We start from the raw sequence: 21,175 nt of genomic DNA on the forward strand, positions 1-21,175 counted from the left end.
TCCATAAAAACCAACAGTCACCTTGATCTCAGACGTCTGCGCCGGGATCAGATGGCAGATCCTTGTTTCAGGCTTTTACTGCAACAAGAAGCTGAATTCTGCTACAACCTGAAACCTCAGGAGGCTTTGCAAAGCGGCTTAATGTCCTCCTGTTTCTGCACCCGATTCACTAAGCAGATTGCAATAATTACAAGCAGGAGAAACTGAGCAGCAGCAGACGGACTGAAATATGATACATGCAGTGATTACACTGCAAAAACATCAAATCTTTTAAAGTATTTTGGTTTAATTTCTGGTGCAAATATCTTATTACATTTGAAATAAAACAACTTTGAAGCACAACAAGACATTAAGAAATGATCTCCCACTGGAACTAGTAGATTTTATGTAAATATTAAGGAATTATTGACTTGCAAGTTCATATGTCTTGCTGAAAAACTACCTACAAGTTAGGTTTGTCTTATTTCAGGTGTCTGAGATATTTGCACCAGAAACTAGACAAAAGTTCTTGGTAAGATTTTGAGTTTTTGCAATGCAAAGAGAAAAACCAGAAGCTGTTGTTTTCAGTATTTTCATTAATTCAGAGTCGGTTGAACCCATCCTGTATAAATGCGGTTTAATAAACCTGACCTGACCTTCTCTGAAACATCTGGAAGAAAACAGATCTGTTCTGCTGTTTCTAGGATTAAAAAGTTTAATTTTCTAAAGTTAACCCTGTTGAATCACCGGCGTATTGGAGCCTGTTTGGCTGCCAAACTCCTTTACGTTGAAAACATTTCACAGCGCAGCGTCACAGGTGGTGCAAACAGCTGCTCTGCAGGTCCGAAGGAACTGTGAGTCAGAAATGTTGCACAGCCACAGCTGGAGATTACAAGAACATGAATAATGAGAAAACAGAGCAGAACACGAGCCGGCAGTAAAACACTGAGAGGAGGGAGATGAGTATGAACACACACCGCAGCGTGCTGCAGCCATGCTGCAGCCATGCTGCAGCTCAGGCCCGACGTTTAAATGATCTGTGCTACCATGTGTCCAGAGTGAACATACAGGAAATAAACAGCAGGCCAGAGATTATTAAAAACCTGAAAGACTTCCTACTCTGCATCTGCCGTCGTCTCCGTCTGATTCACAAAGTGAATGGGATGAAGACATGCTGGTGCAAAGATACCATCAAGTTAAGGAAGTCTGAGAGTTTGAAACGGTTTTTTGTAACAAGTTGCAGTTCTTCTATCTTCATAACCAAAATCTGAGTTCAGATTATAAACCCAGCAGACACAACAGGGACAGATTATTAATCTCCGAGAGGAAAACCAGATAAACGAGTCAGAGAGGAATCAGGTTCAGGATGTTTTAATCAATAGTTTAATGACGTAAAACACAAACAGTGAAGAGTGACACCAACTTAAAGCTGCAGTTTGTAACTTTTTAAAAATATGTTTTTTGTTAAATTTCTTTGTGAAAACTGTCAGATTATGAGAGATAGTGTGTGAACAGATCGATCTTCGGAAACAAGGTCGACCTTCAGCCTGGTGAATAAAAGCCAAGCTGGTCTGATGTGCCGTTTCCTCTCTGCTCGATTTAAACTGAACTCAACCTGCAGATTATCAGGAAATATTTGGCTTTATTAAGTAAAGATGCGCTAAATCAGACCCAAATCAAGGAATTAGAGATCCAGCTTTCCCTCAGACAAAAGCCAACAACAAGTTTGTGGCTTTTTAATGAGGCATTTAAATGATGTAGCCCTCAAACGCTTCATGATAGTGGAAATTACCAAACCTGCTGACAAGTTCAGACCAGTGAGCCACATGTTGATCCTTTAACCTTACAGTCAGTGAAACGTTGTTTGACTTGCTGTCAGTCAGAGGTTTGTCTTTAAAATGTTGGGGAAGGAAGAAAAGCTTCCTGACGAGTCCCAACCTGCTCTGCATGGTTCCTGGACACAACCTCCGCAGCAAGGCAGAGAGAGCGAGAGGGAAAATGTTTTCACACCCTTCAGCTTTCTGTCACATTAAAACAAAACTGGTATTTTAACTGATTCATGGTGGTTCATCTGTTTGTACTTTTTGTGCCGGACGTTGGACAGGCCTGACAGGGCAGCAGCTCAGGGAGCATCTGACACGCAAATATTTAAAAATTAAAGTTTATTTTTCTGGATGAACATGGGATGTTTTTAAATCTGCTGATGTGTGGAAATGCCTGTTAATGTACTATAGCTTACATTATTAAAAAGATTTTTTTTGATTGACTGGGAACCAAAACCGGCTCTAGCCCAGGGGCCCTGATCCTTCTATGTCCGGCCCTGCTCATATTATGATTATACACCGCTTTGTTTTAGTTTGTTAAACTACAATAATTACAGGACAGTTAAAGGTCGTAACACATCTGATTCGTCTTTAATTGATGAATTTGGGGATTTATTTGAATTGAAGATTAAATTTATATCTGATAATTCAGTGCCTGGTTTTTCATGGACTCTTGGTTTAAATTTCCAAAGATAAATGATTAAATCCCAGTTAACAGCAGCTGGATGTGTTGACTTTGTGCTTAGTAATAATAATTTTCATAGAGTCAAAGTTTTAGCTGAATGTAGGAAACTTGTTCTTCCATAGTTTTGATTCTCTGTGTTGCTTTTGCTCGATAAAATGTAGTTTCGCAAAAATATGGCTGTTTTCTGAGAGGTTTGCTTGGTGCTTATATTCGTAGAATCTGATATGATCAACAGAACAAACCCACATTCCTACGTCTTCCAGGTAGGAGAAGGTTGGACTGGTTTCCAGGTGGCAGAACTTCCTAATTCCTGGAATTTCCTCCTGAAGGAGTTCAGATCCACGGACGGTTTCTGCTTTACTCATGAACTATTGGGCAATCATGTCAGTGTGGGCACCATTATTTCTCCTTTTTTGGTCATTATGAAACCAAGTACTTCTAGATCTATTTATTATAGACACTGAAAACAAAGAGCCACAAAATCCAAAACTAGTTAATCGGCTGAGTTTAGGGGCACATACTGATATCTGTTGATCTATAGGTCATAACGTTTGATCAACACTGTAATGGCTAAAATCACCACCTTTATCGTCTGTAAACATTAAGAAAAACATTAAGGTTGTTTTCACACCTGATAGTTCTGTAGACTCGGTTCCATTGGAGACCAAAACTGGATCATTTGTTTTCAGCTGCTGCGGTTCTGTTTCTCTCTGCTCTGAGTCAAACCAGCCAAACCCTTTGAAAAACCTGTTCCCCTCCTGGCCTGTGGGGGCGCTGCACCAACAACCACTGAATTAAGCAACTCAAACCTCTGAAGAAGACACAGAGCACGACTTCCTTCTTCTGATGTGAAAATAGAAATGGAGTGGCATCAGATTTTAGAGGTTGGAGGATTTCTCTGTAATTTTTCTCCTGCTAGTGCTAGGCTAGCTCATTTGTTTTGGTTGTATTTACCCAGAATGCCCTGTGCTATAGTCCACTTCCTGCTTCTGGAGCGTTCTCTGGTCCTCTTGGCATTCACATACATATTCAAACCTCACCAGAGTTCACTTCAGCCGAACAGACAGAGGTTTGTAGTGCACCAGAGTTTGTTTTATCGCTTTGATTTGCATTCACATCTCCCCAGATGAACTGGACTTTCTAGATAAATGGACTGAAGTTTGATTAAAGCGGACTAAGGTCTGCAAGAAAGCCTGACACTTTGGAAAGAAGAAGCATATCTGGAATGTTCTCTAGATTTTTGCGTGTACTCTTAGCTCAGCAGGATTGATCTGCAGCTAGCATGGAGGCGGCGTCACGGTTGGATGACAGATTCGTCATCCTGACGTGAAGCCAGAGCGTTTTCATGCCGTGAATATTTGGCCGGACAGAGACGGCTCCGGTGGCTCAGCTGTGGTATGCAGAACTCTGCCGGCTCGGCCCACTTATCCTCTCACAGGGAGGCATTTCAGAGCAAAGTATTTCTGAGCGATCTCATTCTGGAGGAAAAGGCCACGTGCCCAGGGGCATTATGGGTAACCGTCAGAGTTAATACAGTTGTGACAGAAACTACATATAAGGGAAAATCTACAAATAACAAATAACAGAGAAATGAACTTAATATGGCAAGACATTACTGACAATAATAAACAGAACAAAATTATGAGAAATAAAAACCAGAACACAAACACAAAGTGGACTGAGTAAAAATTTACTGTATCAATTTTTCCTGGTGTAAAAAATATTATTTCAGATATCCTGAACATTATTTATTCATCCAAAGACAAAGATTTGAGATTTTTAAATTTTATTTTTACATCTTCAGAATTAATGTCTGCTTCTTATAATGTAGATTTTTTTTCTGGTTTTGGTGGTAAAAATTGACTATTTGAACTGAATTTAATTCAGAACCAGCCTTGTTCTATTAAAGGCTGGTTCTGAATTAGAAGAAACTAAACTATGAGAGTTTAGTGTTTATCTGGTCCATCGTTGACATCTGGTGGCCGGAAGACTTAAAAAACAACAAACAAAAACCTCTTAAAAGAAGATTTTCATTCCTTCTTCAAAAAGCAGCATTATTGAACTGTGAAAACTGGGAAACTCAAATCTGAAGCAGCTTTTATGTCCTTTATGTCAGTGCAGATGTGAATTTGCTTTTTCTATAATCTGGCATCGAATCGTTGCACATTGTCCCTTTTAAAGTAAAGTTAATTATCATTACCATGTTGTGCCCAGATGTTGCGGTGATCTGCTTTAACTCGGAGGATTGCGCGCTGCCCTGCTCCTTCCAGCCCGGCCAAAACGAGACGGTGGAGTGGTTCCGCCAGGGGGCGCTGCTCTACCGGTTCGACAGAAACAGCAGCAAGGAGACGTTCAAGGCGCCGCATCTGGCCGACCGGGTCTTCGTCTCTGCGCAGCAGATTTCCAACGGGAACGCCTCCCTGATCCTGAGGCGCAGCGCCCCGCATGACCGGGGCATGTACAGCTGCCACGTCCAGACCTCAGGAGGACAGCACACCACCAAGGTCATCCTCAAGGTCGAAGGTCAGTCAGAAGAAGAAATGATGAAGTATTTCTGCTGGGTGAATCCAGGATGCGGCTTGTTTGGTTCCTGCAAAGATCTACAAAACTTTAAACAGCAGCGAACACAAGATTTTATTTTAATTAAAGGATAAATATGATTTTAGTTGTGATGGTATTTTCTCTGCTCAGGATTTGTCTTACTTTATATTTCTTAACATGATGTGAAACCTTGAAGTTTCCTACAAAAACACAAAATCTTATCAAGTATTTTTATTGAGTTTCTAGTGTAAAATATCTTACTACACCTGAAATAATACAAAAATAACTTGAAGTAAGTTTTTAGCAACATATAGGAGCCTTTTTAAGTCACAAATTCCCTAATGTTGACAAAAAATGACTAGTTTCACTTTTAAAACATGTCAACATGTGTCAAGTTTATTTGACACAGATAAACAGTTTCATCCTGTTTTAAAAACAGGATGAAAATGCACCAAGTTTCACTAAAACGAGACAAAATAAAACTAAAACATCAAAACATGGGAGAAATGACAGTAGAACGAGTTCTTTCTAAAATCAATACTGAGAAATTATTGATTTAAAACTGCTATATCTTACTTAAAGTTACTTTAAGCTAGTTTAGTTTTGTTTTAAGTGCACTAAGATATTTTCACTATAATTAAACAAAAGTACTTAGTAAGATTTTGTGTTTTTGCAGAGCAAACCCACTAATAAATCTGGCTGCGTTATACCTAAATGTTAAGAAACATATATTATATATAGAGTAAATAGTAACTGTCTATTTTACCCAAATCATGGATCCATTTATTCAGTCTGTTCGCCTGTCGGTGGTCTCAGGAGCAACAAAGTTCCAGGAACTAAAGAGGCGCTGCGTCTAAAGTTAGCTCCATGACAAAGACCTGACCAGCTACCAGGCTATATCAGGCCCTGACCTTTGGCGCCTATCAGCAGGAACTCTGTCCTGTTTGTGCTGCAGCTCCCATCCGAGGCCTGTTCCTGGAGCAGTCCCGGCTCAGCGGCTACGAGGAGATCAAATGCTCCGTGTCGGACGTCTTCCCGGCTCCGCGCGTCACCTGGGCGACGGAACCGCCCACCTTCGAAGACCTGCGGCCCGTCACGCGCAAGCACGCTAAAGACAGCGGCTTGTTCTCAGTGGACAGCCGGCTGCTGAAGCTGAAGGGCCGACCCGACCTCATCTACATCTGCAAAATGACCACTTCCTACAGCCGGTCGACGTGGACCGCATCGCTCAGGGAGACAGGTAGAAGGAGCAAAAACAAAAATAAACTGAAAATATTTGCTCCTTTTCACATAAAAAGTGAGATTAAAGTCCTCATTTTTAAGGGAGTCCATCAGGTTCATGTCATTGAATCGGCTTAAGAACTTTTAGTTCGGCTGTAAAAGCACTAAACGATATGAAGTCAGTCAATCTCAGAGTTTATTATTAAGCTATTTAAGATCCTGAGGTTTAAATCATTTCCATCAGACTTCAGTTTGTCCTCATTCACCAGTTTGTTATGGTGTTCCACCAGGTTCTGTCCTAGGTCCGGTTTTATTCCGTTTCTTTCTAAAAGATTCAGGAAACGTAACACCCGGTTCGATGTTACGCTGATGACACACAGCTTCATCAACACGTGAAGCTGCTGTTTCTCTGCTTGTCTGACAGACTTTAAGTCGACAGTAATATAATTTCTTTCAGCAAACAGATCTTGGTTCCTAAAAGCTTCAGTATTCAGCAGCAAACCAGCCTGGCTGGAAAAAAGGAAAGAAATAACGGCAGACCTGAAACTTTGACTCTTTGGTGTTTACAGAAATATCAGGAACTGAGGGACGGGACCTGACCATTCGCTGCATGGCCCCCACTTACCTGAAGAACCCGTCCCTTTACTGGACCTTCTCCAGAGGGGACAACTCCGCCCTCATCCTCAGCTACGACAGCCAGTCGGACCAGAAGGTGTCCGCGCCGTCCTGGGACGGCCACCTGGAGCTGGACGTCTACAAGGCCAAGTTCGGAGACGGCTCCCTGCGTCTGATGGACCCCAGGCACCAGGAGCACAGCGGCAGCTACGCCTGCGAGTTCTCCGAGAAGTTCAGCAGACACGTCGAGCGCAGCCAGGTCTCCATCGCTGACCCTGGTGACCCATCTGGTAACGCAGCATGCTGCAACAACTAAACATGGGTCCAGAACTAACTGTTGGGTGGTTTCATCTTCATTTTGGAAGATTTAGAATGGAAATATGCTCAAACAAATAACTGTTTCTTTTAACAATAACCTGAAATTTACCGTACCGGCAGATTAACTGCAACAAGTACGGATAGAAAAATGTTTTAAACAATTAGAAAAAAATAAGGAAAAATTGTCCAATCCCCTCAACATGGATATAAATCACAGTAAAAACTAGAATTAGGAGACCTGGTCTGAATTTATTGTGGATTTTCTCCAACCTAAAGAAAACCTAAAATTAAGTTTAACTGCACAGAACATTTCAGCAACAAGGCAGTTCAAACTGCTTTAATCAGAAAAATATTATATTTACTATGAAAGAAGTAAATATGCTGTAAACGGAGTCAGTTTTCCCACTGAGCCACAGCTGTTCCAGTAGAAACCTAACCTCTAACTAACCTTTGACCTCACCTCAGGCTGCTCTTCTGTTGGTTATTAAAGTTCAGGAGAACATTTTCCCCAACCAGACAGAGAAACTAAAGCAGCTGGTCCAGGTATGGATGGGGATCGAACCCACGATCTTTGGTTTACGAGACCAACGCCTTACCGCTTGGCCACCACACCCTGACAAGCCACAGAGCTGACAGATGAATGAATCAGGTTCAAAAACAAGAAGCGCTCAAGGAAAAAAATGCATAAAAATCATGTAAAAGTTTCATTTAGTCAGTAAATATTTAAGACTTTAAATTCTTTGAGTCAGAATGTTGATGAATGAAAACAAATTTTATTTAAAATATTTATTCAGAGGAATCACTCTGACATATTCAGAGCTTTTAAAAGCAGTTTACTGTAAAACTTTTTATCAGAAAGTTGCTCTTAGCTGAAGTTTCATATAAAAATAAAAACCTGAAAAGTGTGGCATGCACTTGCATTTAGCCCTCATGAGTGAACATGTTGCCAGATCAATCAATCAATCAATCAATCAATCAATCAATCAATCAATCAATCAATCAATCAATCAATCAATCAATCAATCAATCAAATTTTATTTGTATAGCACATTTCAGCAGCAAGGCATTTCAAAGTGCTTCACATAATTAAAATAAAAACAGCATGTGACATTGAATAAACAGAGAGAAAGAGATTTTGAAAAAGATTAAAACAAAAAGATAAAAACATTAAAACCCCTTTCAGGACTTCAGTTTAAATCGTTTAACTGTTGTTTAACTGGGACTCTAACCTCTCGGATTTGGATGGAGAGCTTCTGAAAACAAAAATTATACAGTTTTACGTCACATTCTCATTTGGATTCATGTCTGGACTTTGACTAGACCATTCTATGATGTCAATATGCTGGAACATAAAGCATCCTGCTGGAGATGATGAACATTTTAGGGTTTTTTTAGAAGAAGAAATGATCCTCTAGACATTTTTCCAGGATTTATCTCCATCTTCCCATCACTTCTAACCAACATCTCTGTTTTAATTAGTCTTTAAAACTTGGATGTTGTTTTCTGATGAGACTTTCTCCCTGACCTGGCTGCTCTGTTCCTCGATGGGCTGAAAAGAAAAATGATAAATCACGTATTTCCCAGTTTTGTCCCAGTTTGCTGCCCGTTGTGTTTCTGAGCTGCTTCTGTTGCGTCGCAGGGCAGCGCAGCGTGGTGGAGAAGCCGTCCTACTGGTGGATCCTGGGTGTGGTGGCTGCTGGTCTGGTTCTGGTTCTGGCAGGATTACTGGCCTTCCTGAAGCTCAGAGGTGAGACAGCAAATTAACTGAAAACACCAGAATATTCAGCCAGCTGCACCGTTTTGAGGAAAAACCAATTTGGTCTCGGCAGACCTGTAATTTCAGTAAAAGCAGCTTTTCAAATGTTTGTCTGGTGCAGCAGAGAAAATGTGAAGATGACAGTTTCTGTCTCTTCACTGCAAACATTCTGTTCTGGGATGAAAACTTTAATTTTAATTTAATTTTAAACGTTTATCTTCTTCATCAGTTGTATTCTTTATCTTCATCTCAGAGTATCTTAACTTTATATTTTATAATTTCTCCATTTTTGTTAAACTTTAACTGGTTCATGTCAGTGTGACTGAGTCAGTAAAGGTCAAAGGTACAGATGAAAATAAAAAAACATTTTCAACAATGAGAGGAGTATTTTATACCTTTAAATTTGATCAAATTAATTCTTTAACTTTAAGTGATTTTAAAATTTTAGGGTCTTTAATAAAACGTTTGTTTTTTTAATTATTTTCTAACGTTGAAGGCAATTAATTGATTTTAGTAAATTATTAATTTTTAACTGGATGCTGAAATAAAACCTGTGTGTGTCTCCGTGTGTGTGTGTGTGTGTGTGTGGGTGTGTGTGTGTGTGTGTGTGTGTGTGTGTGTGTGTGTGTGTGTGTGTGTGTGTCCTCCGCTTTCAGGGAGAGACAAGAAGCCCAGAGGTCATTCTGATGAAGAGACGGAGCTGAACAGGGTCAAAAGTCAGTTTCCATAAAAACAAACTGAACACGTATTAATAAAAACCGTCCACCAGATGGCGCCAGCGGACAGCTGCTGTAATCAGCCACCCGTTGCTCTAAGAGCCTCTAATGACGTGGTTTGTTATTTAATGGTGAATTATGGAGAAATTATGACTTAAAAGTTGATTTTTATACTTTATAAAGTCTTATGTTTACATCATCCGTGTCTGTCCATTAAGAAAACAAATGTAGCCTGATGCAAACGTGAATAAACATCAATTTAGACAGATTATTTTCAGTCATTTTGTTTTGAATAAAGTGGTCAGATTAAACCAGAATTATTTAGGTTTTATGAAAATAGATAAACATTAATGTAATAGATGTGCAATGTTGTAAAATAAAGGCTTAAATGAATCTTTTTACCAAGATTTCTTCTGCAAAACCACAAAATACTATCTAGTATTTTTGGTTTAGTTTTGGACTAAGAGCAAATTTCTTAGTGCAAAACAAAACTATCTTATCTTGTGGAAAAAAGTATTATTGTTTTAATCAATAATACCCTAGTATTGATTAATAAGTAATGGTTCCACTAGCAGATTATGCAGTTATGGGAAAAATGTCTTGAGTTAAACAATCTGTCAGTGGAATAGTCTTTAATTTGATTAAAAAGGAACTATTGACTTAAACAATCTCCAATGTCTTTCTGAAAAGTTACTTCTAAGTTAGTTTGTCTTAAGAAACTAGACCAAAATACTGTTAGGATTTTGTGTTTTTGCAGTGTGTAGTTCTTAAACATGGAAAAACAACCAAAACCAAGCAGATCATTTAAAACTTGACTGATGTTTTTTGCTGTTTTTAAATTAATTTTCGTGTTTTGATGTGTTTCAGATGGAGACGCCTCCCAGTAACCAGCTGTCTGACTGAAGCATCACTGGACTCTCCTGCAGTTCAAACCGTCTGGACTGACGGCGAACTGAACACTGAAACATTTTCCTTATTTTAAACTTTTCTCTGCCTTTCAGAAGAAGATGAGCTGCTTTTCAAACTGCTGATGCTCAAACTGGACCGTGAAGCCCCAGAAAGCTGCTTTTTAATCTCTCATCAGGGATTTCAGAGAATCTTTGAATGAACTTCTGAATTTATTTTTCTCTAATCTCCAAACAGAGTCTGAATGTTGAGTCCTGACTCTGCTGGAGGATGAAGCTGTAGGGAAAATTTACTGGCACAAAGAGAACCAGGAGGTTTGGAGCTTAAACTGGGGTTCTGTGGAGAGGAAATAAGTAGTCAGTATCATACACTGCAAAAACTGAAAATCTTACCAAGAGTTTTGGTTCAGTTTGTAGTGCAAATATCTTAATGAAATAAGTCAAATGTAAACAATAAGTAACTTTCCATTTTTTAATATTGATAAAAAAGTTCCAGTTCTCCTGGCAGGTTATTTCACTTTTTCCCATGGTATCAGTAGAAATAATTTGCCAGTGGAACTCTCTAAATATCTCCATCCTGAATAAATCTAGATTTTTTTCCCGTTGAGGATAAAATCTGATCAAAGTCGAATTCAGACTGTAGAGGATTTTCTTAAAGCTTCAAACTCTGCAGTCGAATGTTCATTTGATGGTTATTTACCATCTAAAGACAACGGAAACATGGAAGAAGATTGTTTTGGATCACTGGCCTGATGAAGATGAAATCTGATGATGCTGAGAAGCATCACAGCATCACAGGTCCTCCACTGTGCCTGACAGGAGTCACAGGGAGCGTTGGCTGATTAAACCACACAGACGCAGTTAAAGTGTCATAAGTTGGTGTTTATTGATCATCCGTTTGCTGCGGTTGTTACTCTCTTTACCTCGTCCCATATGAACACGGCGGGTCCTGTTTTGCACAGATCCGGTGGTTTTAAACTGTAACGTTTCCTCTGAGTTTGGCAGGAAGATGTTTTCTCAGAAATGCCTTCAGAGCAAAATGAGGTTAGAAATGCCCCTCAGCACTGATCACATAAAAACACATAAATGAATAAAAATCACTTGATTTGCATTGATTTTCAGGCCAATAAAATGAATACATACTGCATTATACATTATTATTACATTACTAAATAATACATTATAAAATGTTTTGTGGGATTTTTACCCCACCTGATTAAATCGGCACAAATTAAAATGAAATTAAAATATGTTTCTACATTTTTCATCTTTAACAGAGGAGATAAATATTATATATTTATACTGAAGGTGTAACCTGTGACTGGTCTATAATAACTCTGTTTGCTGTATTTTTATCAGAAATAGAGACTTCATGGAACCAAAGATCTGTCTGTGTTTTCACTCATTCAGAAATTTAACTGAATGAGCTCAGAAACAGATTCATGACAGAAAACTGAGGATATTTGAACGTTTTGTAGATGAAGAGTCAGATGGGAACTACAACCAGATTTATCCATGTCTGGATTATCAGGATTAAAGTTCTCCCAGTTCTGCTGCTGGTTTTCTGATTGTGATAAAGTTTCCAGCACGAATTTGAACTAAAACTTTTATAGTTTTCTGGAGTTAAAACGAGCCAAGTTGTTTCCTGATTTATCATGTCTAACTTTCAGAGCAGTTCCTGAGCTCTGGATGAATTTTCTATTGGACCATGAACCAGGAGGTCACTGACTGGTGAGGAGAGTTCACTGGTTTTATTGGTTTTTACTGGTTTTCACTGGGTTTTTATTATTATTATTTTTACGTTTCTCTGCACCTGAAACATGTTAATGAAAACTCACCTCACTGCCTTTTAACGTGTCATGAATAAAGTTTTTATTAAAACCAACAGGATCAGTTTTATTGTGACTTCATTGTTTTTTAAGAACAGATTTTCTAATCTGCAAAACTGCAGAAGATCGGCTCATAATGCAGAATCACCTGAGTTTCATTATTATTACTTTTGGTTTTGGCGTTTTGAGTCGTCTTATCAAGATTCAGGTTTTGTTTAATGATTTTCCAGTTTTATAGTTTCCCTTTGGACTCATCTGACAGTCATCTGCTCGTCTCTCCTGGTTTTTAATTTGAAAATGTCTCTAACTGGTTTTTGCTCCTCTAATTTAAACCGCCTGCTGCTAAATCTTCTAATTCTGCTGCTTTTCTTGATTTTTCTGTTTGTCATGTTTTAAAATTGGACTCTGGAACTAAATATGTTATTTACCTTTAACCTCTCCCTTTAAACTCTCAATCTCTGTTAATTATTGTTTTATGAACACCAGGCTGGTGTTATAGATGAAAGGGTGAATTTGATCTCCGACGTTCTCATACAAAAAAACTTTCACACAATGCGGAATAAACAAAAACAACTTATTTCTATGATTTATTAACAAAACACTTCAAGTGTCAGTTTAAAAAAACAACAAAATCTTTAATTAGGCTAAAGATTTAGCCTAAGTAAAGACAAAGAAACAAATAAAGATAGTAATATACTGCAATAAAAGGAAGAAATCTGAGAATAAAACAATGTCATGATATCATAGCTCACTATAAATATGTATATTTATAGAATATTAAATATGTAATCGGATCAAAAAAGTGAACTCTGGTCCTCCAAACCTCGGACTTGGCCTGTTTGAAGTGAACTCTGGTTCAGATTGAAAGCATATGTGAACGCCAAGCAGGGGCTCGGTATAGGGGGAGAAATGATGACAATTGTAGGGACCCTGACCAGCAGGGGGCCCTCCACAATTTAATTATTTATTTTTGTTCATAGAAAAAACAAAGCGGGGCCCTGTCAATTACAAAATTAATAATTTTGTACTTTCAAAGATTATTTTTAGCAGTAAAAATTTAATGTTCCCTCTCCCAGATCAAAAAACACACATCACAGTCTCATGTGGTGCTGCTCATCCTTCCTCCCCCTGGATTTGCTGCAGCTAGCATAGCACAGAGCTGTGCAGATTCAAACTGTGAATGATCAGTTTAGTTAGCATAGCTGAAGTCAGAGCACCGGAGGAAAACAAGGCTTTGAACCAACACTTTCCAGCTGCAGGACAGCAGCGCTACCAACTGCACCACAATGCAGCATCATAATGAACAAACCAGGATATTAACCTCTTAAAATACAGGAGTCTGAAACTTTTGGACGTATTTCTGCTCCGTAGCGGTGTTGGAGGATGAAAGCTTCCAACCTGTAATGAAATATGGAATCAGCTGATCATTGGATCCTACTACCAATATCTACAATAATGACAATAAATATCTTCAACAAGTTACCTAAACCTCTCTATATTTTAAAAATATACTATCCATACTTCTGTTTTCCTTATTTACAGTTTGATCAGGGTGGAAGCGTCAGGGTTAGTCATGTCATACTGCTTGACGTCTGTGGACTGGCATTCCAGGCTCTAAACATAGAACCTTATCAGTTACAGCTCAGTCTGCTCTGTCTTCACACATTGGTGTTAGACCAATGTCCAATAATGATCGAAAAAAGCTCAAGATTTTAGTTTGTGGAGAAAATAAAATAAAATGATGCAAATAAAATATAATGCACCAGGTTAGCTCCAGTTTGATTAAAATTTAATTAAACAGACTGTGGGAGGAGACATGTAGATGAAAGGCTGTCAGCTGCTGAGTCAGTCATTCCAGTCAGACCAGGTCAGAGAGCAGAGACGACTCAACATGAGCTCCTCCGGATTCTTTGTGGTTTTTGGATTTTTAAACTTTTTGACTTTTACAACAGGAGGTGAGTGTCACTTTTATGCTCTTTCATCTCTGGATCCTATATATTTATCTTCATGTTGTTATGGTAGATTTTACTTTGAAACAGAGGTAAGGAAAGTAAAAACAGTTTGTTTTTATTCACCCCAAGGATATTTAAACTAAATGTTTTCAGCCTTCAGATGATAAGAAACTGTAGAAAACAGTTTCACAGCATAAAGTTTTAAAAATAACTGCAGGAATCATAAGCTGGTCACTCAGACACATGAACCTTTGACCTATAAATGTCCACATATCTAATCTCTGTAAATGTGTCACAGCTGTCAGGGACAAGGGGTTTAGAGAAAAGCTCAACTTTAAAATGTTAAACTAGTTTTGTTGTATCGAAGGTGGAGGCCTAGTTTCAGTTTTTTTCTTGTCACACTGGGTGAGTAACATTCTTATCTATTCATAAGAAATGCTTCATTTCTTTTAACGATCACGTCATCCACCCATCTGTCAATCTTTTTTACTTTAGTTTTCTGATTGGCTCTGGTTGTGCATGGTAAATAATCAATAATCACTCCAAGTGTGTCTTTCTTTACAACCACACACTTTTAATGGGTTTTATATGACAGAGTATGATAAATCAGTAATGATTGTGTCAGAAGTTTTGGTAAATGATGACAGAAGTGATAAAGATCAGAGATTGTAGCATAATTCAAACCAATCAGAGTAAAGAACAGAAACAATGCTGTAAAAGTCGAAATGTTACTCCTACAGAGCTCTAGAGTATTCCTGCTCCAGTTCACCTGAATCAAACGAATGACTTGCAGAAGGTTTGTGGCTCTACAAGTTTGAACTTTGACACTCCTGATGTAACAACACAGAGGAGAACAAGGAGCAAACAAACTCCAACAAACAGCTGGAAAACTGAGCTAAACGTCTGCAGGAATCATAACAGGTTGTGAAATGGAGGAAAAACCAAATTATTCTCAGTATTTCTCTAATAAATTAAGTATCTAAATATCATGATGTATATTTGTATTTGCAGAACCACAATGGGGTAAATTTTCTACCAGTTCTGCATATCTAGTTCAGTGGTTCTTAACCTTTTCTGAGGTACCGAACCCACCAGTTTCATATGCGCATTCACTGAACCCTTCTGTGGCGATAAATAAAATATGATTTTTTTCCCCAAAATTCAAGACATAGACAAGATCACTAAGTCATCTTAAAAGGTAGAGTCTCTGAGAACAGTTCTTCAAAATATAGTCGGTGTTTTCAGCAAAGTTGAGCTGAGTGTCCAGGAACGACCCAAATGTACCTCAGTTTCAACAGGTTGGCCATTGAGAGAAACTGGAACCACTTTAAGGTCTGGTTTAGATCATTTAATTAGCTCTACATTCTTAAGAGAATGAAAAATTAATAATAAATAATAAAGACTTTGCGGTATTCTGATTTAGTAAGGTAATCGTGTTACCTCCCCCACGCCACTAGAGGCAGTAGCGACCCCAAAAGATGCGACTAAGGAGCAGATTTAGATGTACACCGAAAACTACAGAATTTGGTAAAAACTGTGAGTTTTGCTGAAGTAATTAAAGACACAAGTTCAAATCCATGCTGAGAGTGGAGCTCCTTCAATCAGAGCTGCTCCACAGCTCTGATTGGCTCAGCAATGTAACGTGATCCTCTGATTGGCTCAGCAATATAACGTGATCCTCTGCAGCAAAGCGGGGCGTCATCACGACTTTACACAGTGTGTCTTTATCTCCGGCAGAGGCTCCGCCGAACCCCTGGGGTTCGACCGAACCCAGGTTAAGAACCACTGGTCCAGAGACTAGAAACAATGTTTCTTTGGAAAATAACTCCAGTTCAGTCAAACTGAACAAAGTACATTTGGAAACATCAACTGTTTCAAGTATCACATCTTAAGAAATCATTGATCCATTCATCTAAACCAGAGGTCTCACACTGCAGGCCTGCAGGACCAGAATCCTGCATAATGTTTCCGTTGACCTACACATTGAATGAAACGGTGAAATGGCCCCGTTAGCATGCAGTCCAGCTCTGCAGAGCTCAGCTGACCAGGTAGCCAGGTGTGCTGAAGCAGAGGGACATACAGGACACAGAGAGTTTGAGAGCACGCGCTAAGAGGACAATAAATAATGAAAAAAGGAAAGTCATAAAGCAAAAACTGAATTTCAAAAGCAGAATTGTTGTAACGACAGAAAAATAAAAGTTTAAGTAGAAGTGGAGCGGCTGCATCATGTCAGTCGTCGGTTCGATTCCCAGCATCAGGATGTTTGCTGCATGTCTTCCTCCAGGTCTTCACTGCCAATTTAGAGGCTGAATCTTAAAATGAAAAGAAACAAAACCAACCAGGGGATTTCAAACCTTATGACATTTCCTGAACACCTGAGCTGAGTCAGGTGACTGACTGATACCTTTACTAGTATCAATGAGTAAAAACACACATTGATACTGTACTAGTATCAATGTGTCATGTGTCTAACATTTACAGGAGTGACCATGAATTCCTACTTATGCCAACTCTGAACTGGAGAAGTTTTTCCTCAACAAGGCATGAGGTCTTGTTCATCTATAAGACCTCATCTTTACCGAATCTCCAGCTCTAGTTTAGCATCTTTTCAGCCTAGTTAAATATTAAGGTTTCAGTCAAACCTTTGGGTGAACTAACTACAGTGAACAAGTAGAAACAGACATTTATGTCACTGTTGATGTTGCTCAGCCTTAAAAACGTTGATGTTTTACTGTAACCAGCCCCATTATCTCCTCCTTCATGTTTTCAGACACTGAGATCTCCTGCCAGTTCGGAACCGACTGCATCCTGCCGTGCTCGTTTAATACTGGCAATGAGATCGTCATCCACTGGATCCGTAAGCCAGGGGACATCCAGGTACACTCCTTCTACTACAACAGGGATCAGCTGGATCGGCAGAACCAGCGGTATAAAGGCCGGACTTCGCTGGACCCTGAGCAGTTCAGCAGGGGCAACGCCTCGCTGCGGCTGAAAGACGTGGGCGTTCAGGACGAAGGCAGATATCAGTGCTACACCAGCACCGTCAACGGAAACAAGGAGACCTACATCCAGCTAAAGGTTTATGGTACGGAAACATTCAAACCCTGCTTCCCTCAGACACTCTGTGTTTGAACAAGTCTTTCCTAATGCAGACTGACTGATTCACAGACTAAAGTCCATCATCATGCTAATCTTTGACACACCTTAAAACCTGTGAGTCCACATTCCTACATTCCAGTCAGTAGGTGCAGTTAAGACCTTTAAAGGTGATCTATTACACTTCCTCCAACAGGTTATGGCACGTCACTACCAAACATGGTCATTGCATATTTTTGCACAAAATCATTGTTAGATAATGAGACTTTAGTTTGGCTCTGGTTTCAGAATGAGCTGTTTTAGGGCGTCTGTCACTTTAAATCAATGTAAGCTGCTGGCCACGCCCACATTTTAACCTTTACAATCATTATGTGAAAATGGACCCAAACAAATGCTCTATTATACAAATGTACATCTTTGAAAAGCAGATGTGGAGCCTCCTGCACAGCCAACAGGAACACAGCTAGTGGTTTCTGGATGGTAAATCAACAACAAAACACTTGTTTGTCCAGCAGCCATTGTACATCGAATACAGCGGTAGAACCAGCTGACCAAATGTGCTGTGGCTCTGCTTGTGTTGCTAGGTAACGGGTTCGGCTCGGCTGGGGTTGCTAGGTGACGCTGCAGTGCCTCTTGACTGTGACTTAATAATCTGGAGATTTTTGAAAGGGCTCATTTTCCAGACGCTAAAAAACATTAACGTATTGCCAAAAAAGAGCTTGGGCTGTTTTTAGAAGCATAAAAACATCCAAAATGTGAATTTTGTATAATAGGTCCTATTTAAAATAAGACTGAAAAAGAAAGAAATTCAAAGTCCAGGACAGCATTTATACACTTTTTGATCCATTAGTACAATAAAAAGTAATATTTTTAACTACTATGTTTTTATAGACACAAAAAGGGAAAGTGAGTGTTTGGTTAAAGGTGTAGTTTAATAATTTTATTTTTACTTAGGAGTCATAATTACCATTTCCAAGTAGGAAAAAACCCATAAAGGTAAATTTTTTGTCAGAAATGACAGTGAAAACATGGAGGTTTCTCACTAAGCTCTCACTCACAATCCAACATGGCTGCCGCGTGTCTGAAAGCCATAAACTGTTTGTTTACACTTCTGACAGTTTGTTTCTCATTTAATCGTTTAAACAGATGATTTAACACGTCTGTAATTAAACGTGTTTCTTTAGAGACTCAATAGATAAAATCCAAGGAAAATATTCCACTAGCTGACATTGCTAATAGAAGCTAGCTTGTTAGCAAGCACATGAATCAGCCTGCTTCACGTCTCTTAGAGATGATTTTGATACATACATGTATTTTTTTTACATGTGCTACACTTGTTCCTGTGAGTTGTTTTAAATGTTTCAAAGGTAAAGTTAATATAGATGAATTAGTTTTTCCCTCTGGGTGTCGCTGGTTTCACTGGGTTTGACATTTTCTCCAGATTCAGATGAAAAAAATGGCCACAAGAACTTGACTTTAGTAGAAACAGTTTTTAAATGGCTGCATTTCCGTCTAAATCAACAATAATCAGCTCAAAATCACATTTCATTATCTTGTAACGTTAATTAGCTGTCAAACTGCAGAAAACCTCATTCAGCCCAGTGAGCAGCTCATCGGTCAGCCAGAGGTTTAGACAGTAACTGCTGAGAACCAGCAACAACTTTGAAACTTTATGTTTTAGAGAAAAACATTTGTGTTCCCGTCGCTCTGACCTCGGTCAGCACCTGCTAGAAGATAAGGCTGAACATCAGACAGATACTGGAAAACTGTGGAAATTTACTAATCTTCAACAAACAAAAAGTTTCATTAAAACAACAGCAACATTGAGACAGGAATGTCTAAGATGATAGACCAAATAAAAGACCAAGGATTATTAAAAATTCAGAACGAAAGCAGGAAACAACATGAGGAGTTAAAGTTTAATGTGGGTGAAGACTGACACATGAAGAATGTGTAATTACAACATTTAACTGGTTAAAGTGAAAAAGGAGGATGAAAAGTTTAATTTTAACATCAGAGGAAAACTCCTTCTTCTGGTCAGAGAACAGTCATCTGGTAGTTAAGAACCTTCCTCCTGTTCGGCCAGTGATTAGTTACTAATAAACCAAAAAAGGAAGATTAAGCTTTAATGGGTAAAATGTGTTTCAAGAATAAAACAGAAAGTAATTCTTTCCTGAAACTGTGACAAAACCCCTGAGCAACTCAGGTTATCTGAAATATTTCAGATATCTCAGGTCAGAAGATTCTTTCAGTTCCAGTTTTGTTCTGCAGCTGATGGTTCCTAGGAGGACTAAATGCATTGTCTATAGCTGTAATATTGACATTATAGATAAAAAACTGTAGTTATGTCTGTGATTTTATTCTTGTAATTCATCTGCCTTTTGACAGTTTTGGAAAAACTGATTTATTTGTCAATTTGTTTAGTTTCTGGGTGAATAATTATAAATAATACTCAGACAACAGGGCATGGCAAACATCAAAATAAATAATAAACTGTCAGTAAATCAGTCTAAACCACAGAAACATACATTGGATGTAACTCAAACTATCCAATAAGTGGTTTCCATGGGAACCAAGCTTGGTCTAAATTAGATTTTTCCTTCCAGATGCCAAACTATTTATTTCCTCCAACAGAGTGACTGGAAACGGCGTTGAGTCTGAGACGATCTGAGAATCACCAGAGGATGAGTAAAAATCATCCAGGAGGAAAAACTTTAAAGACTGGAAACGTTTATTTAAGAAACAGGAACTGAGATGGAATGGTCAGAGTTCCTCCATGTTCGGTTCCAAAAATAAACTACATTCAAATGCAAAAAGCAGAGAAAAATAAATTAAACATGGAACTGAATATGATAATACTTATCCAATATAAACAGACAATAACTGTTCAACCTCACTGAGGTTCATAAGTTAGAAGCTGCTCTGCAGCATCGAGGCAGTTTGACCTGAAGCTGTTCACTCAGGTTTAAATGTGTTTGTTTCAGCTCCCATTCAGGAAGTCACCATCAGGAAGTCGGACAATAATCTCATCTGCAGTTCAGACGGGATCTACCCTGAACCCAACCTCATCTGGACCATCGGCTCCCAGTATGATCCACCAGAAAAACCCAGAATATCAAAGACTGAGTCGGAGCTTTACAGCATCAGCAGCTCCATACCTTATAACCTCAACGGCTCTCATTATGCTGCAACCTGCAGCATCAGCACAACCAAAGACCAGAAGAAAGCTACTTTAACGGAGAACGGTAGGTGGAAATGTTCCCTCTAGAGGATGGAGTTCATGTGAATATACGGCTTTAGCTGTTAAATGTTGTGTGTTTATTTACTTTTAGCTCAAAGAAACTCTTCATTCACCGAAGCAACAGTTGAGTGTCAGCGTCTGGACGCTCTTCCAGGTCAGATCGTCTGGAGATTCAACCACAGTCAGAAGATCCTGACACAGAGCCAAGGTGAAGATTTTCAGGCGACACCAGAGTGGCAGAAATATGTGAAGGAGGTTTCATCACAAGGAGATCTAACACTGAAAGATCTGACATCAAAACAAGAGGGAACGTACACGTGTGAATCCAGTAACACCAAGGAAACGGCCACAGCATCCACTCCGCTGCGTTTAGTAGAAGGTGAGATCCAGGAACATCCAGATTGCTGCTCCTGACCTCTGATTAGAAACAAGAAGAAAATATTTTAAATCTGTTTTAGCGAACCAGAACCTGTCACTACAAACCAGGCGCCATCATCC

At 39.0% G+C, this 21,175-nt stretch overlaps 1 non-coding gene across 1 annotated transcript; it reads right to left on the minus strand.

The window, feature by feature from the left end:
* Nucleotides 1-7,723: 7,723 nt before the first annotated feature.
* Nucleotides 7,724-7,795, minus strand: trnat-cgu (transfer RNA threonine (anticodon CGU)). Its single transcript has one exon. It is a non-coding gene; the product is annotated as a tRNA-Thr (tRNA).
* Nucleotides 7,796-21,175: the final 13,380 nt, after the last annotated feature.

This window comes from Poecilia latipinna, unplaced genomic scaffold, assembly GCF_001443285.1.
Source record: "Poecilia latipinna isolate Pla-1442-1.1 unplaced genomic scaffold, P_latipinna-1.0 Scaffold685, whole genome shotgun sequence".
Classification (NCBI taxonomy): domain Eukaryota; kingdom Metazoa; phylum Chordata; class Actinopteri; order Cyprinodontiformes; family Poeciliidae; genus Poecilia; species Poecilia latipinna.